Source organism: Tamandua tetradactyla, chromosome 2, assembly GCF_023851605.1.
Source record: "Tamandua tetradactyla isolate mTamTet1 chromosome 2, mTamTet1.pri, whole genome shotgun sequence".
Classification (NCBI taxonomy): domain Eukaryota; kingdom Metazoa; phylum Chordata; class Mammalia; order Pilosa; family Myrmecophagidae; genus Tamandua; species Tamandua tetradactyla.
Genome location: NC_135328.1, coordinates 59440799 through 59468224, shown reverse-complemented (window position 1 = coordinate 59468224; position 27426 = coordinate 59440799). Strand labels below are relative to the sequence as shown.

The window sequence follows — 27426 nt, the reverse complement described above, 5'->3', positions numbered from 1 at the left end:
GGTAAAAAGAGAAAAAAAATAGATATGACATATAAAATCCAAAAGGCAAAATGACAGAAGAAAGTACAAGTAATAACACAATGTCAATGGATAAATTCCCCAATCAAAAGACATACGCTGGCAGAATGCATTAAAAAACAGGACCCATCTATATGCTGTCTACAGGAGATTCGTTTTAGACCCAAGGACAATCGTAGGTTGAAAGTGAAAGGATGGGAGAAGATATTTCATGCAAACAGCAATCAGAAAAGAGCAGGAGTAGCTATACTAATATCCTACAAATTAGACTTCAAATATAAAACAATTAAAAGAGGCATAGGAGAGGCGGGGCCAAGATGGCGGCTTAGTAAGGTACGTGCGTCTTAGTTCCTCCTCCAAAGCAACTACTAGGTGAACTGAAACAGTTCAGAACAGCTCCCGGGGCCACGGCAGGGAATGGACACACAGCGTACCCCAGTCTGGACTGGCTAGTCTGACTGCAAGACTCGGCTGCGGTGAGATCCCCGAGCGGCGCGCGATTTCCCGAGCAGCGGCAGCTGTGGTGGCCAGAGCTCCTCCCTCCCTCCTTCCCGGGCTGGCTGAGAGTCTCGGAGAGGCAAGTTTCCCAAGCCGAGGCGGCCGGCGCCCCTCTTTTGCGGGCGGCTTCCTGGTCTGGCTACGAGTCTCGGATCAGAGGGCTACCCAAGCCGCGGTGGCCCTCCCCCGCGGGCGGCTTCCTGGTCCGGTGGGGAATTCCCCAGGCCGCGGCAGCCGGTGACCGACGCCCCTCCCCCACGGGCGACATGCTGGTCCGGTGGCGAATTCCCCGGGCCTGCTGCGGCCAGCGACCAGCCACAGGATCCCCTCAAGCCGCGGCGGCTGACGCCCCCACCACGCGCGGTGCCCCGAACCAACTGAGAGAATTGGATCGGAAATCCCCAGGCTGCGGAGATCGGTGACCGGGGGGATCCCTTCCAAACACGTGAGACAAACGTGTGCCATGAGCGCCACCTACTGGGCAGGATAAGAAAAACAGAGCCCAGAGATTTCACAGAAAAATCTTTCAACCTGCGGGGTATACACCCAGGGAAATCTGATTAAATGCCCAGACGCCAGCAGAAGATAACGGATCATGCTCAGAAAATTGAAAAAATGGCCCAGTCAAAGGAACAAACCAATAGTTCAAATGAGATACAGGAGCTGAGACAACTAATGCTGAATATACGAACAGAAATGGAAAACCTCTTCAAAAACGAAATTGATAAATTGAGGGAGGACATGAAGAAGGCATGGGCTGAACAAAAAGAAGAAATAGAAAAACTGAAAAAACAATTCACAGAACTTATGGGAGTGAAGGACAAAGTAGAAAAGCTGGAAAAAACAATGGATACCTACAACGGTAGATTTAAAGAGACAGAAGATAGAATTAGTGATTTGGAGGATGGAACATCTGAATTCCAAAAAGAAACAGAAACTATCGGGAAAAGAATGGAAAAATTTAAACAGGGTATCAGGGAACTCAAGGACAATATGAACCGCACAAATATACGTGTTGTGGGTGTCCCAGAAGGAGAAGAGAAGGGAAAAGGAGGAGAAAAACTAATGGAAGAAATTATCACTGAAAATTTCCCAACTCTTATGGAAGACCTAAAATTACAGATCCAAGAAATGCAGCGCATCCCAAAGAGAATAGACCCAAATAGGCGTTCTCCAAGACACTTACTAGTTAGAATGTCAGAGGTCAAAGAGAAAGAGAGGATCTTGAAAGCAGCAAGAGAAAAACAATCCATCACATACAAGGGAAACCCAATAAGACTATGTGTAGATTTCTCAGCAGAAACCATGGAAGCTAGAAGACAGTGGGATGATATATTTAAATTACTAAAAGAGAAAAACTGCCAACCAAGACTCCTATATCCAGCAAAATTGTCCTTCAAAAATGAGGGAGAAATCAAAACATTCTCAGACAAAAAGTCACTGAGAGAATTTGTGACCAAGAGACCAGCTCTGCAAGAAATACTAAAGGGAGCACTAGAGTCAGATAAGAAAAGACAGAAGAGAGAGGTATGGAGAAGAGTGTAGAAAGAAGGAAAATCAGATATGATATATATAATACAAAAGGCAAAATGGTAGAGGAAAATATTATCCAAACAGTAATAACACTAAATGTTAATGGACTGAATTCCCCAATCAAAAGACATAGACTGGCAGAATGGATTAAAAAACAGGATCCTTCTATATGCTGTCTACAGGAAACACATCTTAGACCCAAAGATAAACATAGGTTGAAAGTGAAAGGTTGGGAAAAGATATTTCATGCAAATAACAACCAGAAAAGAGCAGGAGTGGCTATACTGATATCCAACAAATTAGACTTCAAATGTAAAACAGTTAAAAGAGACAAAGAAGGACACTATATACTAATAAAAGGAACAATTAAACAAGAAGACATAACAATCATAAATATTTACGCACCAAACCAAAATGCCCCAGAATACATGAGGAATACACTGCAAACACTGAAAAGGGAAATAGACTCATATACCATAATAGTTGGAGACTTCAATTCACCACTCTCATCAATGGAAAGAACATCTAGACAGAGGATCAATAAAGAAATAGAGAATTTCAATATTACTATAAATGAGCTAGACTTAACAGACATTTATAGGACATTACATCCCACAACAGCAGGATACACCTTTTTCTCAAGTGCTCATGGATCATTCTCAAAGATAGACCATATGCTGGGTCACAAAGCAAGTCTTAACAAATTTAAAAAGATTGAAATCATACACAACACTTTCTCGGATCATAAAGGAATGAAGTTGGAAATCAATAATAGGCGGAGTGCCAGAAAATTCACAAATACGTGGAGGCTCAACAACACACTCCTAAACAACGAGTGGGTCAAAGAAGAAATTGCTAGAGAAATTAGCAAATACCTCGAGGCGATTGAAAATGAAAACACAACATATCAAAACTTATGGGACGCAGCAAAGGCAGTGCTAAGAGGGAAATTTATTGCCCTAAATGCCTATATCAGAAAAGAAGAAAAGGCAAAAATTCAGGAATTAACTGTCCACTTGGAAGAACTGGAGAAAGAACAGCAAACTAATCCCAAAGCAAGCAAAAGGAAAGAAATAACAAAGATTAGAGCAGAAATAAATGAAATTGAAAACATGAAAACAATGGAGAGAATCAATAAGACCAGAAGTTGGTTCTATGAGAAAATCAATAAGATTGATGGGCCCTTAGCAAGAGTGACAAAAAGAAGAAGAGAGAGGATGCAAATAAATAAGATCAGAAATGGAAGAGGAGACATAACTACTGACCTCACAGAAATAAAGGAGGTAATAACAGGATACTATGAACAACTTTACGCTAATAAATACAACAATTTAGAGGAAATGGACGGGTTCCTGGAAATACATGAACAACCAACTTTGACTCAAGAAGAAATAGATGACCTCAACAAACCAATCACAAGTAAAGAAATTGAATTAGTCATTCAAAAGCTTCCTAAAAAGAAAAGTCCAGGATCAGACGGCTTCACATGTGAATTCTATCAAACATTCCAGAAAGAATTAGTACCAACTCTCCTCAAACTCTTCAAAAAAATCAAAGTGGAGAGAAAACTACCTAATTCATTCTATGAAGCCAACATCACCCTCATACCAAAACCAGGCAAAGATATTACAAAAAAAGAAAACTACAGGCCAGTCTCTCTAATGAATATAGATGCAAAAATCCTCAATAAAATTCTAGCAAGTCGTATCCAACAACATATTAAAAGAATTATACATCATGACCAAGTAGGATTCATCCCAGGTATGCAAGGATGGTTCAACATAAGAAAATCAATTAATGTAATACACCATATCAACAGATCAAAGCAGAAAAATCACATGATCATCTCAATTGAGGCAGAGAAGGCATTTGACAAGATTCAACATCCTTTCCTGTTGAAAACACTTCAAAGGATAGGAATACAAGGGAACTTCCTTAAAATGATAGAGGGAATATATGAAAAACCCACAGCTAATATCATCCTCAATGGGGAAAAATTGAAAACTTTCCCCCTAAGATCAGGAACAAGACAAGGATGTCCACTATCACCACTATTATTCAACATTGTGTTAGAGGTTCTAGCCAGAGCAATTAGACAAGAAAAAGAAATACAAGGCATCAAAATTGGAAAGGAAGAAGTAAAACTATCACTGTTTGCAGACGATAGGGTACTATATGTCGAAAACCCGGAAAAATCCACAACAAAACTACTAGAGCTAATAAATGAGTACAGCAAAGTAGCAGGTTACAAGATTAACATTCAAAAATCTGTAGCATTTCTATACACTAGCAATGAACAAGCTGAGGGGGAAATCAAGAAACGAATCCCATTTATAATTGCAACTAAAAGAATAAAATACCTAGGAATAAATTTAACTAAAGAGACAAAAAAACTATATAAAGAAAACTACAAAAAACTGCTAAAAGAAATCACAGAAGACCTAAATAGATGGAAGGGCATACTGTGTTCATGGATTGGAAGACTAAATATAGTTAAGATGTCAATCCTACCTAAATTGATTTACAGATTCAATGCAATACCAATCAAAATCCCAACAACTTATTTTTCAGAAATAGAAAAACCAATAAGCAAATTTATCTGGAAGGGCAGGGTGCCCCGAATTGCTAAAAACATCTTGAGGAAAAAAAACGAAGCTGGAGGTCTCATGCTGCCGGACTTTAAGGCATATTATGAAGCCACAGTGGTCAAAACAGCATGGTATTGGCATAAAGATAGATATATCGACCAATGGAATCGAATAGAGTGCTCAGATATAAACCCTCTCATCTATGGACATTTGATCTTTGATAAGGCAGTCAAGCCAACTCACCTGGGACAGAACAGTCTCTTCAATAAATGGTGCCTAGAGAACTGGATATCCATATGCAAAAGAATGAAAGAAGACCCATATCTCACACCCTACACAAAAGTTAACTCAAAATGGATCAAAGGTCTAAACATTAGGTCTAAGACCATAAAACAGTTAGAGGAAAATGTAGGGAGATATCTTTTGAATCTTACAATTGGCAGCAGTCTTATGGGCCTTAAACCTAAAAGGCAAGAGCACTGAAGAAGGAAATAAATAAATGGGAACTCCTCAAAATTAAACACTGTTGTGCATCAAAGAACTTCATCAAGAAAATAGAAAGACAGCCTACACAATGGGAAACAATATTTGGAAACGACATATCAGGTAAAGGTCTAGTATCCAGAATTTATAAAGAGATTGTTCAACTCAACAACAAAAAGACAGCCAACCCAATTACAAAATGGGAAAAAGACTTGAATAGACACCTCTCAGAGGAGGAAATACAAATGGCCAAAAGGCACATGAAGAGATGCTCAATGTCCCTGGCCATTAGAGAAATGCAAATCAAAACCACAATGAGATATCATCTCACACCCACCAGAATGGCCATTATCAACAAAACAGAAAATGACAAGTGCTGGAGAGGATGCGGAGAAAGAGGCACACTTATCCACTGTTGGTGGGAATGTCAAATGGTGCAACCACTGTGGAAGGCAGTTTGGCGGTTCCTCAAAAAGCTGAATATAGAATTGCCATACGACCCAGCAATACCATTGCTGGGAATCTACTCAAAGGAATTAAGGGTAAAAACTCAAACGGACATTTGCACACCAATGTTTATAGCAGTGTTATTTACAATTGCAAAGAGATGGAAACAGCCAAAATGTCCATCAACAGACAAGTGGCTAAACAAACTGTGGTATATACATACGATGGAATATTATGCAGCTTTAAGACAGGATAAAATTTGAAGCATGTAATAACATGGATGGACCTAGAGAATATTATGCTGAGTGAGTCTAGCCAAAAACTAAAAGACAAAAACTGTATGGTCCCAATGATGTGAATCGACATTCGAGAATAAACTTGGAATATGTCATTGGTAACAGAGTTCAGCAGGAGTTAGAAACAGGGTAAGATAATGGGTAATTGGAGCTGATGGGATACAGACTGTGCAACAGGACTAGATACAAAAACTCAAAAATGGACAGCACAATAATACCTAATTGTAAAGTAATCATGTTAAAACACTGAATGAAGCTGCATCCGAGCTATAGTTTTTGTTTTGTTTTGTTTTGTTTTGTTCTTACTATTATTACTTTTATTTCTTTTCTCTATATTAACATTCTATATCTTTTTCTGATGTGTTGCTAGTTCTTCTAAACCGATGCAAATGTACTAAGAAACGATGATCATGCATCTATGTGATGATGTTAAGAATTACTGATTGCATATGTAGAATGGTATGATTTCTAAATGTTGGGTTAATTTCTTTTTTTCCGTTAATTAATAAAAAAAAAAAAAAAGAAACAAAAGAGGCATAGAAAAACACTATGTGTTAATAACAGGAACAATGATAAATATTTATGCATCAAGCCAGAGTGCCCCAAAATACATGAGGCAAACACTGACAACACTGAAGGGAGAAATAGATACCTCTACAATAATAGTAGGAGATTCCAGTTCCCTGCTGTTATCAGTGGATAGAACATCTAGACAGATGATCAGTAGAGAAACAGAGAATGTGAATAATAAAATAAACTAACTAGACTTAACAGACATGTCCAGAACATTACACCCCATGACAGCAGGATACACATTTTTCTCAAGTGCTTATGGATCATTCTCAAGGATAGACCATATGCTGGGTTGCAAAGCAAGTCTCAATAAATTTAAAAAGATTGAAATCATATAAAACACTTTCTCAGATCGTAATAGAATGGAGTTGGGAATCAATAACAGACAGAGGGCCAGAAAATTCACAAATATTTGGAGGCTAAACACACTCTTAAGCAAACAGTGGGTCATGGAAGAAATTACAAGAGAAATCAGTAAATATCACAAGGCAAATGAAAATGAAAACACAACATATCAAAATTTATGAGATGCAGCAAAGGTGGTACTAAGAGGGACGTTTATTGCCTTAAATGAGTATATTAATAAAAAGACCAAAATGGAGGAATTAACTGTTCACTTGGAAGAACTAGAGAAAGAACAGCAAACTAACCCCACAGCAAACAATAGGAAAGAAATAATGAAAATTAGAGCAGAAATAAATGAAATTGAGAAGATGAAAACAATCAAGAAAATCAACAAAGCCAGAAGTTGGTTCTTTGAGAAAAATCAATAAAATTGATGGACCCTTAGCTAGATTGACAAAAAGAAAAAGAGAGAGGATGCAGATAAATAAAACCAGAAATGGAAGAGGAGACATAACCACTGACCCTGCAGAAACAAAGGTGGTAATGAGAGGATACTATGAGCAACCATATGCTAATAAGCTAGACAAAGTAGATAAAATGGACAACTTCCTAGAAAGGCATGAACAACCAACATTGACTCGAGAAGAAATAGACATTCTCAGCAAACCAATCACAAGTAAAGAGATTGAACCAGTCATCAGGAGGGTCACAAAGGGCACGTATGAAACCACAAGGAAAGATAGAGAATAAAGACTGAGGTGGTATAATTTAGGAAAGCCTAGTGTGTATGATGAAGGTGATTAAATGTACAAATTAAAAAATGTTTTTGCATGAGGAAGAACAAAGGACTGTCAGTGTTGCAGGGTATTGAAGATAGACGGCATATGACAAAAAGTACAATCAATGTAAGCTGGGTCTGTAGTCAACAGTAACATTGTAGTATGCTTCCACTGAAGGTAACAGAGGTATTATGCCAAAATTAAATTAACAGGCAGGGGAATTGGGAAAGGGGTATGAATTCTTTGTGAAAGAAAAGGAAATATCTTCAGATAGAGTATGGTGGCGAAGGTATATCTATACACTTAGGCTGGATTGTATGATGTATGAATAAAACTATTTAAAAATGAATAGAAACAAGTGCTGGAGAAAAAAATGTACTTATTCATTATCAGTAGGAAAATGAGAGGCCTAGACCCTGGAAGGCAGTGTGGTGGTTCCACAGGAGCTAAGGGTGGGTCTGCCATACGATCCTGAAACCCCGTAGATCAGTATATACCTGGAGGAACTGAGTGTGAGGATGTCAATGGACATTTTCACACTGGTGTTTCTGGAGGCAGTGTTCTTGATTGGGAGGTGACCTAAGGATACAACGACTGAGGAATGGAAGGGGGAACTATGGTGTATATATACAATGGACTGCTGAGTAGCCACAAGAAGGAATGAAGTTGTGAGGCATGCAGCTAGATTAATGAACCTTAAGAGCTGTATGTTGAATGAAATGTCAGGAGCTGGAGGACAAATATTATCATGTCTCAATCATGTGAACCAACTATAATAAAAAAATTCAGTGAACTGAAGTCAAGAACATGGATTATCACATTGGGGCCTATTGTAAAAGTCCTAGATTGTTGTCTCTTATAGCAGTCACATATATTTAGGAAGCGTAACTGTTAATTCTTAATTCTGACATCCTGAGCTGTTTGTATATAACATGGTCTTTCCCAGAAACTTCAAGTATTTGTTTGACACCTGAGACTCAGAGTTGGAGCTCGGAAGCTATGAAAGTCAACAGTACCACATACAGAAACTGTTTAAAAAGTTGCAAAAGTTATCAGACAACAAGTAAAGATATGAGAGGCTGATTTGGATAGGACCAAGGTATATCAGAAGACTGGGTAAAGGATGATATCATCCATATTTTAAAACTTCAACTTCTGTGTGAGACTAAAGGGAAAGATGTTTATTTGATGTAAAATTTGTATTTTTGGTAGTGCATTTCCAAATTTAACTTGTATGGTCAGTTGAACTCCATAAGTACATGGAATCTCGAATAGGACATGAGATTTTGTTGGTTTACCCAGGTTAGTGTGATGCCCTGCTAAATCCCAGAGTCATTTGGGCAGTGAATAGAGAAGTATTTGCAAAGTCTCCTTGGGGAATGGGGAGAAAGAAAGAAATATTTAACTTTCCCATTTGGAGAATTTCTTATATTCTCTCAAGCAGTGGGGACAACCAAATCAATAAGCAAAGCCTTCCATCCTGAGGTTCACCCCTATGATACTTATTCATGCAAAGGACAGGCTAAGCCTACTTAAGATTAGGCCTAAGAGTCACCCCCAGAGAACCTCTTTTGTTGCTCAGATGTGACCTCTCTCTCTAAGCCAACTCAGCAGGTGAAATCATTGCCTTCCATCCTACATAAGACATGACTCCCAGGAGTGTACATCTCCCAGGCAACATGGGACAGAAATCCTGGGATAAGCCAGAACCCGGCATCAAGAAATTGACAAAGCCTTAAGAGTAATGAGACAAAATAAAGTGTCAGTGCGTGGGAGATTTCAAACAGAGTCAGGAAGATATCCTGAAGGTTATTTTAATGCATTATATAGATATTCTGTTTTAGTTTATGGTATATTGGAGTGGCTAGGGGGAAGTACCTGAAACTGTAGAGCTGTGTTCCAGTAGCCTAGATTATTAAAGACAGCTGTATAAAGATACAGCATTTACAATATGACTGTATGATTATGAAAACCTTGTATCTGATGCTCCTTGTATCCAGAGTATGGACAGATAGTAAAAAAACATGGATAAATAAATAAATAATGAGCAGAACAAAGGTTGAAATAAATTGGGTAGATGGAAAAACTAGTGGTCAATGAGAGGGAGGGGTAAGGTGTATGGTATATATGAGATTTTTCTTTTTTTCTTTTTCCGGAGTAATGAAAATGTTCAAAAAAATGATCATGATGAATACACAGCTATGTGATGATATTGTGAGCCACTGATTGTACACCATGTATAGAATATATATGTGTGAAGATTTCTTAATTTAAAAAAAGGAAATGAACCATTGATGCATACTGTCATATGGAAGAACCTTGGAAACATCAGGCTAAGTGAAAGAAGTCAGACACAAAAGACTATATATTATTATCCCATTTATATGAAATGTCAAGAATAGGCAAATCCATACAAACAGAAAGCACATTAGTGTTTACTAAGGGGTAGGAGTAAAGGGTAATAGGAAGTGACTGCTAATGAGTATGGATTATGGGGTTTCTTTTGGACATGAAAATTTCTGGTATTACATCAGAATGATGGTCGCACAACCTCGTGAATACAGTAAAAAACAATTATGTACTTCAAAAGGGCAGACAAAGTAAGTGAATTATATTTCAATAAAAAGTAAAGATAGTGAGGCAGCTGAATTAATATGAACAAGAAATTATCTTCAACACATACTAAGTTTAAAAGTATCAGATTTCTCAATATGAAATGGAAATGCTAGTGGTCAATGAGAGGGAGGGGTGAGTGGTATGGTATGTATGAGTTTTTTCTTTTTTACTTCTTTTTCTGGAATGATGCAGATGTTCAAAAACATGATCATGACGATGAAAACACAACTATGTGATGATATTGTGAGCCATTGATTGTAGACCATGTATGGAATGTTTGTATGTTAAGAATGTTTGTGTTTGTATGTCGTTTTATTAATAAAAATATTTTTTTAAAAAAAGCATTGCATATAGAATCTTATATTTGTGTGTTTAAAAACAATATATATTATATCCATAAATGCTTTTAGATACATAAAATATCTTTAAAAAAATAAACAGGAAAGGGTAATAGTGGATGTCTCTGGGGAAAGAAACTAGGTGGATGGAATACAAGAGTAGGAGACTTATTTTCACTATATACCTTTTGTAGTCCTTCACTTTCACTATGGGCTTGTATTAGCTGTTCAAATACTACCTTTTTTAAAAAAAAGATGTATGCATTCATCAAGTGTTTACTAATTTACCAACTATTTTTGTAAACATGAGTATCCATCCATAAGCAAGTGCCTGTCTGTTTAAGTTACCACTCCTCTCCCAGAATCTCTCCTTTCCCACAATCTTATTTCTGTATATCCAAGTAGGTAAAGTTTTTTTCTTCCTAAATTACCAAATTTCTGCAGATATTCTTGGTTTTCATCCCTTCCATATTAATGCATAATGAATTTCTAGGTACTCTTTTCTTCAAATGTTTTTATATTTCCATAAAAGCATAACTAAGTGCATTCTAATTTCACATCACAGCCGAAAAGGCAAACATGCATTGTGGTTAGGTGGTGATGGTAGTGGTGTAGTCATTTAAGTGCAGGAGGCTTATTCCTAAAAAAAAAAAAAAAAGTATAAAAAATGTGCTGGTTTGAAAGGATGTATGTATCCTAGAAAAGCCATGTTTTAATTGAAATCCCATTTCATAGAGGCAGAATAATCCCTATTCAATACTGTATGTTTGAAACTGTAACCAGATCATCTCCTTGGAGATATGATTTAATCAAGAGTGGTTGTTAAACTGGATTAGGTGACGACATGTCTCCACCCATTTGGGTGGGTCTTAATTAGTTTCTGAAGTCCTATAAAAGAGGAAACATTTTGGAGAAGGAGGAGATTCGGAGAGAGCAGAGAATGCTATAGCACCACTATAGCAGAATCCACCAGCCCTCGACCTTTGGAGATGAAGAAGGAAAATGCCTCCCAGTGAACTTCGTGAAAAGAAGCCAGGAGACAAAGCTAGCAGATGATGCCGTATTCACCATGTACCTTCTCACTTGAGAGAGAAACCCTGAACTTCATCAGCCTTCTTGAACCAAGGTATCTTTCCCTGGATGCCTTAGATTGGACATTTCTATAGACTTATTTTAATTGGGGCATTTTCTTGGCTTTGGAACTGTAAACTAGCAATTTATCAAAATTTTTAAAAGCCATTCTGTTTCTGGCATATTGCATTCTGGCAGCTAGCAAACTAGAACAGTAATTTCCTTTGAAATTAAAATACCACTGCTATATTATTCCCTTTTCATTTGTTTGCAGATTTTATTTAGATAAATTCACTTATCTTATATTCCATAAAGAATACAATCAGTATCTCACAGTATCATCACTTTGTTGTGCAATCATCATCACACTCAATCTTAGATTATTTTCATTGCCTCAAAAATAAAATTATCAGATAGACACACAGAAAAGAAAACCCAAAATATCATTTATCCCTTATTTATCTCTATTATTGACCCCTAACATTGCTGTGGTTCACCAGTTATTGTTGATGAAATAATTTTGAGGTATTGCTGTTAAACTCTAGTCTGTATCTTGCAATAGGTATTTTTACCCACATCCTACTCTGTTATTAACTCTTTACCAGTATCATGCATTTGTGCTAGTTCATGCAAGAACTTACTTAAATTTGTAGTGTTCAACGATGGTATACATAAGGCTAAAAAAACCCTTTCAACCAAATTCTCCTGCACTGCAACACTATTCCTTATATTCCCAGTAATGAGTTCATTACCCCATATCTATTTCCAAACATTTTAAATTCAATTTCATGCATTCTGAACATTTAGGTTACCGCTTCCTCTACTCTAGCTTCTGACTATTTCTAAGTATCCTATATTCTACATTTTAAGACTGAGTTTACATATTCTAGTTAGTTCATGTTTCTGAAATCGTGTTGTAGGTGTCCTTTTGTGTCTGACTTGTTTCATTCAGCATTATGTCCTCAAGGTTCATCCATGTTGTCGCATGTTTCAGGACCTCATTTCTTCTTACTGCTGCATAATATTCCATTGTAGGTATATACCACATTTTGTTTAACCATTCATCTGTTGATGGGCATTTGGATTGTTTCCATTGTTTGACAATTGAGAACAATGCTTCTATGAAGATTGGTGTGCAAATGTCTGTTCACGTCTCTGACCTTAGATCTTCTGGGTATATACCAAGTAGCAGAATTGCCAGGTCATAGGGCAACTCAATATTTCATTTTCTGAGGCACTCCCAAAATGTCTTCCACAGCAGCTGTGCCATTTTATACTCCCACCAAGAAAGAATAGGTATTCCTATTTCTCCACATCCTCTCCAACATTTGTAGTTTCCCGTTTGTTTAATAGCAGCCAACCTTATAGATGTGAGATGATATCTTATTGTGGTTTTGATTTGCATTTCCTTAATAGCTAAAGAAGATGAACATCTTTTCATATGTTTTCTTAGCCATGTATATTTCCTGTTTGGAGAAATGTCTGTTCATATCTTTTGCCCATTTCATAATTGGTTGCTTTTCCTTTTCTGGTTAAGTTGTAGGATTTCTTTATATATTCTGGATTTCAAACTGTTATCAGATATGTAGTTACCAAATATTCTCTCCCATCGAGTTGGCTGCCTTCTCACCCTTTTGACTAAGTCCTTTGAAGTACAGAAATGTTCAATCTTGAGGATTTCCATTTATTTCTTTTTTCTTTCGTTGCTCATGCTTTGGATATAAGGTCTAAGAAACTACCTTCTATCACTTAGTCTTGAAGATGTTTTCCTATATACTAGGAGTTTTATGATCTGGCTCTTATATTCAGGTCTGTGATCCAATTGAAGTTATTTTTTGTATAGAGTGTGAGCTGAGGATCCCCTGTCATTCCTTTGGATATGGATATCCAAGTCTCCCAGCACCATTTGTTGAAGAGACTATTCTTTTCCAGTTCTGTGGATTTGGGGGCTTTGTCAAAAATCAAATGACCAGAGATCTGAGGATCTATTTCTGAACTATTGATTCTATTCAATTGATCAATATATCTATTTTTTGCCATTATCATACGATTTTGCCACCATGGCTTTATAATATGCTTTAAAGTCAGGAAGTGTAAGTCCTCCTACTTCATTCTTCTTTCTCAGCATGTTTTTGGCTATTTGAGACCCCTTTCCCTTCCAAGTAAATTTGATAACTAGCTTTTCCAATTCTGCAAAGTAGGTTGTTAGAAGTTTTATTGGTTTTGCATTGAATCTGTAAATCATTTTAGGTAGAACTGACATCTGAATGGCATTTGCTCTTCCTATCCATGAACATGGAATGCCTGTCCACCTATTTAGATCTTCTTTACTTTCTTTAAGCAATGTTTTGCAATTTTCTGAGCACAGATCCTTTACATCCTTGGTTAAGTTTATTACTAGATTCTTGGTTCTTTTAGTTGCTCTTGTGAGTGGAACTTTTTCTTAATTGCCACCTCAGTTAGCTCATTCCTAGTGTGTAGAAACTCTCATGATTTTTGTACATTGCTCTTGCATCCCACCACTTTTCAGAATTTGCTCATTAGCTCAAGTAGCTTTGTTGCAGATTTCTCAAATTTTTCCAAATATAGGATCATGTCATCTGCAAATAATGAGAGTTTTGCTTCTTCCTTTCCAACTTGGAGGCCTTTTATTTCTTTTTCTTGCCTAACTGTTCTTGCTGGAACCTCTAGCACAATGTTGAATAACAGTGGTGACAACGGGCATCCTTGTCTCGTTCCTGATCTTAGAGGAAAGGCTTTCATTCACTCACTATTGAGTATAGTGTTGACCATGAACTTTTCATATATGCTCTTATCACATTGAGAAAATTTCCTTCTATTCCTACCTTTTGAGGTGTTTATATCAAGAAAGAGTGCTGAAAAAAAAGGGGGGGTGCTGAATTTTGTCACATGCCTTTTCATCATCAACCAAGCTGATCATGTGATTTTTTCCCTTTCTATTTGTTGATGTGTTGTATTACATTAATTGATTTTCTTGTGTTGAACTACCCTTGCCTGCCTTGAATAAACTCCACTTGACCATCATGTCTAATTCTTTAATGTGCCATTGGATTTGATTTGCAAGTATTTTGTTGAGAATTTTTGCATCAATATTCATTACGGAGATTGCTCTGTAGTTTTCCTCTCTTACAGTATCTTTCTCAGGTTTGATGTTAGAGTGATATTAGCTAATAGAATGAGGTAATGGTCCCTTTTCTTCAGTTTGTTGGACGAGTTTGAGCAGAAATGGTGTTAATTCTTCTTGGAATATTTGATAAAATTCCCCTGTGAAGCTATCTGGCCCTGGGCTTTCTTTCTTTTATTTTTTTAACATTTTTTATTTTAAAATATAACATATATACAAAGAAAAGAAAGAAACAATGATTTTCAAAGTACACTACAACGAGTAGCTACAGAATAGTTTTTAGAGGCTGGGCTTTTCTTTGTAGGGAGGTTTTGATGACTAGTTTAATCTCTTATGATTGGTTTCTTGAGGTCTTCTGTTTCTTCTCAAGTCAGTATAGGGTGTTCATGTGTTTCTCATAAATTGTCCATTTCATCTACATTGTCTACTTTGTTAGCTTGCAGTTGTATATACTATCCTCTTATCTTTTTTCCTTTGGGATCCATGGTAATGACCCCCCTCTCATTTCTGATTTTTTTTTAATTAAAGAAAAAAAAGAAATTAACACAACATTTAGAAATCATTCCATTTTACATATGCAATCAGTGATTCTTAACATCATCACATAGATGCATGATCATCATTTCTTAGTACATTTGCATCGATTTAGGAAAAGAACTACCAAAACAACAGAAAAAGATATAGAATGTTAATATAGAGAAAAAAATAAAAATAATAATAGTAAAAAAAAGACACAAATAAACAAACAAAGAGACAAACAAACAAAAAAAACCCTATAGCTCAGATGCAGCTTCATTCAGTGTTTTAACATGATTACTTTACAATTAGGTATTATTGTGCTGTCCATTTTTGAGTTTTTGTATCTAGTCCTGTTGCACAGTCTGTATCCCATCAGCTCCAATTACCCATTATCTTACCCTGTTTCTAACTCCTGTTGGTCTCTGTTACCAATGACATATTCCAAGTTTATTCTCGAATGTCGGTTCACATCAGTGGGACCATACAGTATTTGTCCTTTAGTTTTTGGCTAAACTCACTCAGCATAATGTTCTCTAGGTCCATCCATGTTATTACATGCTCATAACTTTATTCTGTCTTAAAGCTGCATAATATTCCATCGTATGTATATGCCACAGTTTGTTTAGCCACTCTTCTGTTGATGGACATTTTGGCTGTTTCCATCTCTTTGCCATTGTAAATAACGCTGCTATAAACATTGGTGTGCAAATGTCCGTTTGTGTCCTTGCCTTTAAGTCCTTTGAGTAGATACCTAGCAATGGTACTGCTGGGTCGTATGGCAATTCTATATTCAGCTTTTTGAGGAACCGCCAAACTGCCTTCCACAGTGGTTGCAGCATTTGACATTCCCGCCAACAGTGGATAAGTGTGCCTCTTTATCCGCATCCTCTCCAGCACTTGTCATTTTCTGTTTTGTTGATAATGGCCATTCTGGTGGGTGTGAGATGATATCTCATTGTGGTTTTGATTTGCATTTCTCTAATGGCCAGGAACATTGAGCATCTCTTCATGTGTCTTTTGGCCATTTGTATTTCCTCTTCTGAGAGGTGTCTGTTCAAGTCTTTTTCCCATTTTGTAATTGGGTTGGCTGTCTTTTTGTTGTAGAGTTGAACAATCTCTTTATAAATTCTGGATACTAGACCTTTACCTGATATGTCGTTTCCAAATATTGTTTCCCATTGTGTAGGCTGTCTTTCTATTTTCTTGATGAAGTTCTTTGATGCACAACAGTGTTTAATTTTGAGGAGTTCCCATTTATTTATTTCTTTCTTCAGTGCTCTTCCTTTAGGTTTAAGGTCCATAAAACCGCCTCCAATTGTAAGTTTCATAAGATATCTCCCTACATTTTCCTCTAACTGTTTTATGGTCTTAGACCTAATGTTTAGATCTTTGATCCATTTTGAGTTAACTTTTGTATAGGGTGTGAGATACGGGTCTTCTTTCATTCTTTTGCATATGGATATCCAGTTCTCTAGGCACCATTTATTGAAGAGACTATTCTGTCCCAGGTGAGTTGGCTTGACTGCCTTATCAAAGATCAAATGTCCATAGATGAGAGGGTCTATATCTGAGCACTCTATTCAATTCCAGTGGTCGATATATCTATCTTTATGCCAATACCATGCTATTTTGACCACTGTGGCTTCATAATATGCCTTAAAGTCCGGCAGCATGAGACCTCCAGCTTCACTTTTTTTTTTTTTTTTTTTTTTTTTTTTTAGACAGAGAGAAGGAAGGAAGGATAGAAGGAAGGAAGGAAGGAAGAAAGGGAAACATTTTTAAACATTTTCTTGTTTTATTGTATTCTGTTTCTCCGTTTTTGTTACATGGGCTGGGGCCGGGAATCGAACCGAGGTCCTCCGGCATAGCAGGCAAGCACTCTGCCCGCTGAGCCACCGCGGCCCGCCCTTCACTTTTTTTCCTCAAGATACTTTTAGCAATTCGGGGCACCCTGCCCCTCCACATAAATTTGCTTATTGGTTTTTCTATTTCTGAAAAATAAGTTGTTGGGATTTTGATTGGTATTGCATTGAATCTGTAGATCAATTTACGTAGGATTGACATCTTAACTATATTTAGTCTTCCAATCCATGAACATGGTATGCCCTTCCATCTATTTAGGTCTTCTGTGATTTCTTTTAACAGTTTTTTGTAGTTTTCTTTGTATACGTTTTTTGTCTCTTTAGTTAAATTTATTCCTAGGTATTTTATTCTTTTAGTTGCAATTGTAAATGGGATTCGTTTCTTGATTTCCCCCTCAGCTTGTTCATTGCTAGTGTATAGAAATGCTACAGATTTTTGAATGTTGATCTTGTAACCTGCTACTTTGCTGTACTCATTTATTAGCTCTAGTAGTTTTGTTGTGGATTTTTCTGGGTTTTCGATGTATAGTATCCTATCGTCTGCAAACAGTGATAGTTTTACTTCTTCCTTTCCCATTTTGATGCCTTGTATTTCTTTTTCTTGTCTAATTGCTCTGGCTAGAATCTCCAGCACAATGTTGAATACTAGTGGTGATAGTGGGCATCCTTGTCTTGTTCCTGATCTTAGGGGGAAAGTTTTCAATTTTTCCCCATTGAGGATGATATTAGCTGTGGGTTTTTCATATATTCCCTCTATCATTTTAAGGAAGTTCCCTTGTATTCCTATCCTTTGAAGTGTTTTCAACAGGAAAGGATGTTGAATCTTGTCAAATGCCTTCTCTGCATCAATTGAGATGATCATGTGATTTTTCTGCTTTGATTTGTTGATATGGTGTGTTACATTAATTGATTTTCTTATGTTGAACCATCCTTGCATACCTGGGATGAATCCTACTTGGTCATGATGTATAATTCTTTTAATGTGTTGCTGGATTCGATTTGCTAGAATTTTGTTGAGGATTTGTGCATCTATATTCATTAGAGAGATTGGCCTGTAGTTTTCTTTTTTTGTAATATCTTTGGCTGGTTTTGGTATGAGGGTGATGTTGGCTTCATAGAATGAATTAGGTAGCTTTCCCTCCGCTTCGATTTTTTTGAAGAGTTTGAGGAGGGTTGGTACTAATTCTTTCTGGAATGTTTGATAAAATTCACATGTGAAGCCGTCTGGTCCTGGACTTTTCTTTTTAGGAAGCTTTTGAATGACTGATTCAATTTCTTTACTTGTGATTGGTTTGTTGAGGTCATCTATTTCTTCTTGAGTCATAGTTGGTTGTTCATGTCTTTCCAGGAACCCGTCCATTTCATCTAAATTATTGTATTTATTAGCGTAAAGTTGTTCATAGTATCCTGTTATTACCTCCTTTATTTCTGTGAGGTCAGTGGTTATGTCTCCTCTTCCATTTCTGATCTTATTTATTTGCATCCTCTCTCTTCTTCTTTTTGTCAATCTTGCTAAGGGCCCATCAATCTTATTGATTTTCTCATAGAACCAACTTCTGGTCTTATTGATTTTCTCTATTGTTTTCATGTTTTCAATTTCATTTATTTCTGCTCTAATCTTTGTTATTTCTTTCCTTTTGCTTGCTTTGGGATTAGTTTGCTGTTCTTTCTCCAGTTCTTCCAAGTGGACAGTTAATTCCTGAATTTTTGCCTTTTCTTCTTTTCTGATATAGGCATTTAGGGCAATAAATTTCCCTCTTAGCACTGCCTTTGCTGCGTCCCATTGGTTTTGATATGTTGTGTTTTCATTTTCATTCGCCTCGAGGTATTTACTAATTTCTCTTGCAATTTCTTCTTTGACCCACTCGTTGTTTAAGAGTGTGTTGTTGAGCCTACACGTATTTGTGAATTTTCTGGCACTCCGCCTATTATTGATTTCCAACTTCATTCCTTTATGATCCGAGAAAGTGTTGTGTATGATTTCAATCTTTTTAAATTTGTTAAGACTTGCTTTGTGACCCAGCATATGGTCTATCTTTGAGAATGATCCATGAGCACTTGAGAAAAAGGTGTATCCTGCTGTTGTGGGATGTAATGTCCTATAAATGTCTGTTAAGTCTAGCTCATTTATAGTAATATTCAGATTCTCTATTTCTTTATTGATCCTCTGTCTAGATGTTCTGTCCATCGATGAGAGTGGTGAATTGAAGTCTCCAACTATTATGGTATATGTGTCTATTTCCCTTTTCAGTGTTTGCAGTGTATTCCTCATGTATTTTGGGGCATTCTGGTTCGGTGCGTAAATATTTATGATTGTTATGTCTTCTTGTTTAATTGTTCCTTTTATTAGTATATAGTGTCCTTCTTCGTCTCTTTTAACTGTTTTACATTTGAAGTCTAATTTGTTGGATATCAGTATAGCCACTCCTGCTCTTTTCTGGTTGTTATTTGCATGAAATATCTTTTCCCAACCTTTCACTTTCAACCTATGTTTATCTTTGGGTCTAAGATGTGTTTCCTGTAGACAGCATATAGAAGGATCCTGTTTTTTAATCCATTCTGCCAGTCTGTGTCTTTTGATTGGGGAATTCAGTCCATTAACATTTAGTGTTATTACTGTTTGGATAATATTTTCCTCTAACATTTTGCCTTTTGTATTATATATATCATATCTGATTTTCCTTCTTTCTACACTCTTCTCCATACCTCTCTCTTCTGTCTTTTCTTATCTGACTCTAGTGCTCCCTTTAGTATTTCTTGCAGAGCTGGTCTCTTGGTCACAAATTCTTTCAGTGACTTTTTGTCTGAGAATGTTTTAATTTCTCCCTCATTTTTGAAGGACAATTTTGCTGGATATAGGAGTCTTGGTTGGCAGTTTTTCTCTTTTAGTAATTTAAATATATCATCCCACTGTCTTCTAGCTTCCATGGTTTCTGCTGAGAAATCTACACATAGTCTTATTGGGTTTCCCTTGTATGTGATGGATTGTTTTTCTCTTGCTGCTTTCAAGATCCTCTCTTTCTCTTTGACCTCTGACATTCTAACTAGTAAGTGTCTTGGAGAACGCCTATTTGGGTCTATTCTCTTTGGGATGCGCTGCATTTCTTGGATCTGTAATTTTAGGTCTTTCATAAGAGTTGGGAAATTTTCAGTGATAATTTCTTCCATTAGTTTTTCTCCTCCTTTTCCCTTCTCTTCTCCTTCTGGGACACCCACAACACGTATATTTGTGCACTTCATATTGTCCTTGAGTTCCCTGATCCCCTGTTCAAATTTTTCAATTCTTTTCCCTATAGTTTCTGTTTCTTTTTGGAATTCAGATGTTCCATCCTCCAATTCACTAATTCTAGCTTCTGTCACTTTAATTCTACCATTGTAGGTATCCATTGTTTTTTCCAGCTTTTCTACTTTATCCTTCACTCCCATAAGTTCTGTGAATTGTTTTTTCAGTTTTTCTATTTCTTCTTTTTGTTCAACCCATGTCTTCTTCATGTCCTCCCTCAATTTATCAATTTCGTTTTTGAAGAGGTTTTCCATTTCTGTTCGTATATTCAGCATTAGTTGTCTCAGCTCCTGTATCTCATTTGAACTATTGGTTTGTTCCTTTGACTGGGCCATATTTTCAATTTTCTGAGCATTATCCGTTATCTTCTGCTGGCGTCTGGGCATTTAATCAGATTTCCCTGGGTGTAAGACCCCGCAGGTTGAAAGGTTTTTCTGTGAAATCTCTGGGTTCTGTTTTTCTTATCCTGCCCAGTAGGTGGCGCTCGTGTCGCTCATCTGTCTGCGGGTCGCACCAGTAAAAGATGCTGTGGCTCCTTTAATTTTGGAAAACTCTCGCTGTAGGGGGGGGTCGCCAGCCGAAGCGGCTTGGGGGAGTGCCAATCCGAATCTCCCAGCCGGCCCGGGGATCTGCGCGTGGGGAGGGTCGCCGGCCTCCGCGGCTTGGGGGAGCACCTGTCCTAATTTCCCAGCCGGCCTGGGAAGGAGGGAGGGAGGGACTCCGGCCGCTTGCCGCCCCAGCCCGGTGATGCCCGCACCCCCTCGGCAATCTCACCAGAGCGGGTTCTCCCAGCCAGTCAGCCGTTCCAGAATGGGGTACGCTGTCTTTTTGGTCTCTGTCGTGGCTCCGGGAGCTGTTCTGTATCGTTTCTGCTTCTCTAGTAGCTGTTCTGGAGGAGGAACTAAGACCCGCACATCTTACTAAGCCGCCATCTTCTCCGGAAGTCATTTCTGATTTTATTTATTTGTATCTTGACTCTTTTTGACTTTGTCAGTCTAGCTAAGGGTTTGTCAATCTTGTTGATCTTCTCAAAGAACCAATTTTTGGTTTTATTGATTCTATTGTTTTTTTTAATTCTCCAATTCATTTATTTCTGCTTTAATCTTTGTTATTTCCTTAGTACTTGCTTTAGTAGTTTGCTGATTTCTCTAGTTTCTTCAGTAAGTTAGCTAAGTCTTTGGTTTTAGCTCTTTCTTCCTTTTAAATGCAGGCTTTTAGAGCTATAAATTTCCCTCTCAGCACCACCTTCACCTCATTCCTAAGCGTTTTTTTTTTAATGTTTCATTTCCATTTATTCATTTATGCAAAGACAATACCACAATAGGTAATAGGAATGTATCTTTATGTTTAAAGTTAATTTTCTGTTTTGAAAGGTTCAGGACTTTGTCTCTTTTTTCTACCTTACGCTATTAAATACTTCACTCCAACAAAATAGCAAACAGTAAATATATTCCCTTACTTTCCTTTAAAGTCATACTGGGATAATTAGAATTGGCTCTTGAGAATCTAGATACCATTTATAGTAAGCTAGAGATTTAATCACAGAATGATACATTAGAATGTCAGAATTTTTAAAAGGACAAATTTTAGGGCAATTTAAAATGGTGAGGCATAGGAAAGCCCTCTTAAGATCCTTCAAAGTGATAAGATTCTTTCCTTCAGATTCAGAATGAAAATATTCGGCCACGATGGGCATTGGTGATATGGCCCATGGTAGTTGCATTAGGTTAGGAATCAAGGAGTTTTCACATTTTAGGGAAGGAGCCAGTGGAAAAAAGGCCAGGAAGCCACTTTAAACTCATGTCCATGGCAGATCAGATGATGCTGACACAACTGTTTCCCCTAGAAAGGTATTATCCCATTGCTAACTTTCCCAGGCTATCCTTCAACTGCTCATACTGCTGCTTCCTGTCTTTCCATCACCAGTTCTAGGAGCAAACCTGCTAGAGGAATAGTAGCACAGACTGAGAAAGCAAAATATGGTTACAGCAAGGGGATCTGATGCTCTATTTGTCGTGATATATGTCTAATGAAATGACCAGATAATCTAGAAATGTATTGTCAACTCTGACTCTAGCACACTCTTGGGGTATACTTATTAAACAACCTTTGTGATTTACATATATCCAATACTACCTACTTGGACTCTCCTAGAATACTTTACTTTAAAAAAGAAAAATAATAGGTTAATAAACAAAGATAAAAATCGATTTTCTCTATAACAAATAACTAATATTTTAAAGTTCTTACAAAAACAATTCCTTTCAGATACTCTGATTAACCTGTAAGTGACATAAAAATTTTTCAGTATTCTTTAATACAAATATTTTTGCACAATTTAAGATAAAGCCATTTAGTTTAGCATTTTAAGGAAAAAAGTATTGAAAGAAGAATGGGAGAATGGTAATTCACTGAGAACTTATGTACCTAGTAAAGTTTAGTTTGTTTTAAAAAAAATTAGGCCCAGAATTTTAGCTATCCTAATTACCACCCCAAACAAATAGGACATCTATGTGTGGATTCTAGATAACAGATAAAATATTTTAAGCTAATAAACATAAGATCCATTGACTGGACTGTTTTTGTTTTCAAAGAACCTGTTTTACCAGGTTTAACTAAGAAATACTTGAATAAAGCTAGCTATATATTGAGTTTCACTGATTAAAAGTGCAGTTTTTAAAACTCTGCTTTTGTGGTTAAATTTCTAGACAAATTACAAATGCAAAGCATATAATATTGTAGATATTGTACTGTTTGCAAGTACTTGTTGGAGAAGTGAAATGCTTGTCTTCAAACTGTCAAAATTCTGACCTCTCAAAATAATGGGGTTTTAAAGCAATTTTTTTTGAAAATCGGTATTTGCTTTTAAGCTCTTAAAATGTCAATTTCAATTAAAAAATCCTTACAGATAAATCTTAAAGTTATTCCTTCAGTCTCAGTTAATTTTTACTTTCAACTATGTATTCAACACAGAACCAGTTTCTAAATAAACCTCTAATGAAGAACAGTTCATTAGACTGTAAAACAAAAACAATGTAAAACAAAAGTAGGTAATCTAATACAACTTGCACAAAAGGTCTGAGTGTGATTTATCAAAATTCAGAATTGCATTTCTATAATAGTGGGAAACTTTCAGTCTCTTCTTAATATTCAAAACCAGCAACTGCCTTTGAGACTAGTAAGTGAGGAGAGGATCAAACAGATTTAAGTACTGCCCGACTTCTTCTAAAGTGATGCACTCTTTTATCCTTAAAGTAATCATTTTGGGTAGCCAGAGAATTTCCCAGTCTGTTCCCAGAATTAAATAGACAAGATACCACTGTCTGTATGCTTCGATCCACAGATTTCTTTTGTGGGCCATTTGCAGAGGCTGGAGTAGCTTCATGAACTGAGCATTCAGTTGGTAAAACTTCAGTCCCTGGGTCAATGTCATTAAAGTGGTAGTTAATAGCTGTATAAGCCAGAGGCATAAACATAGCTCCTTTTTTCCCCAGCAGGCCACTGCGGTGGCATCTGGTAATTATATACAGGCACCCAGTATCCTGTGATGACCTGCACTGATAAACTTGGATAAGGAGAATATGCCTGAACATACTGAGTTATAGGATTCATCATGGTTGGAGGTTGCATATAAGTTTCAGTATTTGAATTACTCCAAACACTGAAAATGTGGTGAAGGAGGAGAATTAAAAACCAAAGGACATGGCTGCACATGATAAGCATGTAAACTTTGTTTCCTGATTGCAGGGCCTAGTTTCAGCTTTTTACCATGGAAATTTATCTGTGATTCTACTATCTTCTGCACATCCATGTCATAAAATGAAACAAATCCATAGCCTTTGAAAACACCAGTTGAATCCATGATTATCTTCACTTCTTTTACTGAACCATATCTTGCAAAGAAACTTTTAATTTTGGATTCATCCATCCTAACATCAATTCCACCAACAAAAGTGGTGTTTGGCATGATTTTGCCTTCTGGTAAAACATAGCCTTGGCTGGTTGTAGCTGATGAGGACTGAGTGCTGGCTTCTCTGGAGACGGTTGAGTTTGAAGTCTCAGGATTTGCAGCAGACATGATGGCACCGATGGGGCTCAAGGAGCAGAACCTGTGCTTCTGGTACCACTCCTGAGGCTGGTGCTAGGTCTACTCGTGCCTGTTGCCCAGCTTCAAATGGGCAAAGGAATAAAAGTCAGGCATGTAAAGGAAATCAAAGGCGAGCGGGGAGGCTGAGGAGCCCTAAAATATGGGTGGTGAGGCAAAGGGGTAGGAGGCGGACACTGCATGTTGTATTCTTATTTTCATTTGTCTTCTGTATTTACTGATTTATCTTACAAATTCTTCCTTGACCCACTGATTGTTTGTGTTGTTTAACCTCCCTGTGTTTGTGAAAGTTCAGTTCTTCGGTGGTTATTGATTTCGAACTTCGTTACGTTGTGATCAGAGAATGTGCTTTGAACAATTTCAGTCTTCTTTAAATGATTAAGACCTGTTTTGTGCCCCAGCATGTGATCTATCCTGGAGAATGTTCCATGAGCACTAGAGGAGAATGTATATCCTGATATTTTGGAATGCAATGATCTAAATATGTCTGTTAGGTCTAATTCATTTATCTTATTATTTAGATTCACTGTTTCCTTATTGATCCTCTGTCTAGTTATTCTGTCTATTGAGAGCAAATGCTGCATTGAAATCAACCACTATTAATGTAGAAATGTCTATTGCTCCCTTTAGTTTTGTCAGTGTTTGCCTCATGTACTTTGGAGCACCTTGATTGGGTACATAAACATTTATGATTGTTATTTCTTCTTGGTGAATTAATGTATAGTTATTTCTTCTTGGTGAATTAATGGTGAATTCCTTATCTCTTATAACATCTTTGTATTTAAAGTCTGTTTTATCTGATATAAGTATAGCTACACCCACTTTGTATTTTGGGTTTTTTGCTTGTTTGTTTGTTTTTTTGTTTTTGGTTATTGCTTGTGTGGAATATCTTTTTCCATCCATTCACTTTCAACCTATTTGTATCTTTGGGTCTAAAATGAGTCTCTTGTAAACAGCCTATAGATGGATTATATTATTTTATCCATTCTGCTAACCTTTGTCTTTTTATTGGGGAGTTTAACCCATTAATATTCATTGTTATTACTGTAAAAGTTTTCCTTACTTCAACCATTTTACCCCTTGGCTTTTATTGGTCAGATCTAGTATTTTTCTGTCTTTTTATCCTTTTAGCTACCCTTACTGATAATGATCATTTCTATGTTCTCCTCCAATTCTCTCTCTCCCCTGTTTTTTATTTCAACCAACAGAACTCCCTTTAGTATTTCTTGCAGGGAAAGTCTCTTAATAACAAATCCTCTCAGCATTTGTTTATCTGTGAACATTTTAAACTCTCCCTCACTTTTGAAGGACAGATTTTCTGGATAAAGAATTCTTGACTGGTAATTTTTCTCTTTCAGAATCTTAAATGTATCATACCACTTACTGCTTGCATCCATGGCACCTGATGAGTAGTTAATGCTTAGTCTTACATGGCTTCCCTTTGTATGTGGTGAATCGCTTTTCCTGTGCTGCTCTCAGGACTCTCTCTTCAACAATGGATAGTCTGATTAGTATGTGTCTTGGAATGGGTCTATTTGGATTTATTTGGAGTATGTTGGGCTTCTTTTATTTATATATTTATGTATTTTGTTAATAGTTGGGAAGTTTTACCCAGTCATCTCCTCAAATAATCTTCCTAGCTCTTTATTCTTCTCCTTCTGGGACACAATAATTCTTACATTTGTGCACTTTGTGTTTTCGATCATTTCCATTACATCCAATTCAAAAATTTCTGTCTTTTTCACCATTTGTTCTTTTGTGCATTTGAATTCATTTGCTCTGTCCTGTGGTTCTTATTCTTTCCTCTGCCTCCTCAAATCTGCTGTTATTTATCTCCAATATATTTTAAATTTGATCTACAGTATCTTTCATTTCTGTAAGATCTGCTATTTTTCTATTTATTTGAAATTATTCTTTATGTTCTTCTAGTGTCTTCTTGATATCTTTATCTCTTTAGCCAACTCATTTAAGTTATTTAGGGGTTTTTTGAACATCTTTGATATAGTTATCCCAAATTCTGTATCTCCTCCAGCTTTTTAATTTGATCATTTGACTTATTCTTCCATCTTCATATGGGTTGTGATTTTTTGCTGTTTCCTTGGCATCTGATTATCTTAATATGGTTATCTTGAAAGTTGGCTTCCCTTGCTCATCTCCTATTTTGTTTTTGCTTGGGTTTGCATTGAAGCTTGTCTTTAGCATTTGGTTTGCCAGTAATTCCCAGCCAAACTAACACCAGGGCCTTTACAGAAGTCTGTTGGATGCTGGGCAGAGCAGCAGCTTGCCAGACTGCACTTTCTTAGGCTTCCCAGAATATGGTGCTTTTGGGCCACCTCTTCCCCACAACCCTCCCTCTCCCCACCTCTCCCTGACTGCAGCATCCCACTGTAGGGATGCTGGGTCCAGACCAGGTAAAAATCCAGTCAAGGCTGCAGGCCCCTGGGCATGCTGGAAGCTCTGGCCTCAGGTGTGAGGGATGGACATTGCACACCACTACGAAGACTCTGGCTTGTAGGTGTGATGGGTCTGGTGATTTTGAGGCGATCCCATTAATCTGTTTCCTTTTTCATTGCTTGTGCTTTTGGTATAAGGTCTAGGAAACCACCTCCTATCACAAGATTTGTAAGATATTTCCTTAAAAGTTTTAAGGTCTTAACTCTAATGTTTGGGTCTTTGATCTATTTTGAGTCAATTTTTGTATAGGGTATGAGATATGGATCCTCTTTCATTCTTTTGCATATGGATATCCAGTTCTCCAAACACCATTTACTGGAGAGACTGTTCTGTCCCAGTTGGGTTGGGTTGGTTTGACCACCTTATCAAAGTTTAGTCGTTCATAGATGAGAAGAGTCTATTTCTGAACACTCAGTTTGATTCCATTGGTCAATATATTTGTCTTTATGCCAGTACCATGCTGTTTTGACCAC

The 27426-nt window shown here is 37.0% G+C and overlaps 1 protein-coding gene and 1 pseudogene across 1 annotated transcript in view; one reads left to right on the top strand and one right to left on the bottom strand.

Annotated features, from left to right (window-relative positions):
• Positions 1-27426, top strand: part of RECK (reversion inducing cysteine rich protein with kazal motifs) — a 113264-nt gene that overhangs the window by 76125 nt on the left and 9713 nt on the right. The gene's annotated exons all lie outside the window — the stretch shown is intronic.
• On the bottom strand, positions 23096-24557 carry LOC143660350 (deleted in azoospermia-like pseudogene; annotated as a pseudogene).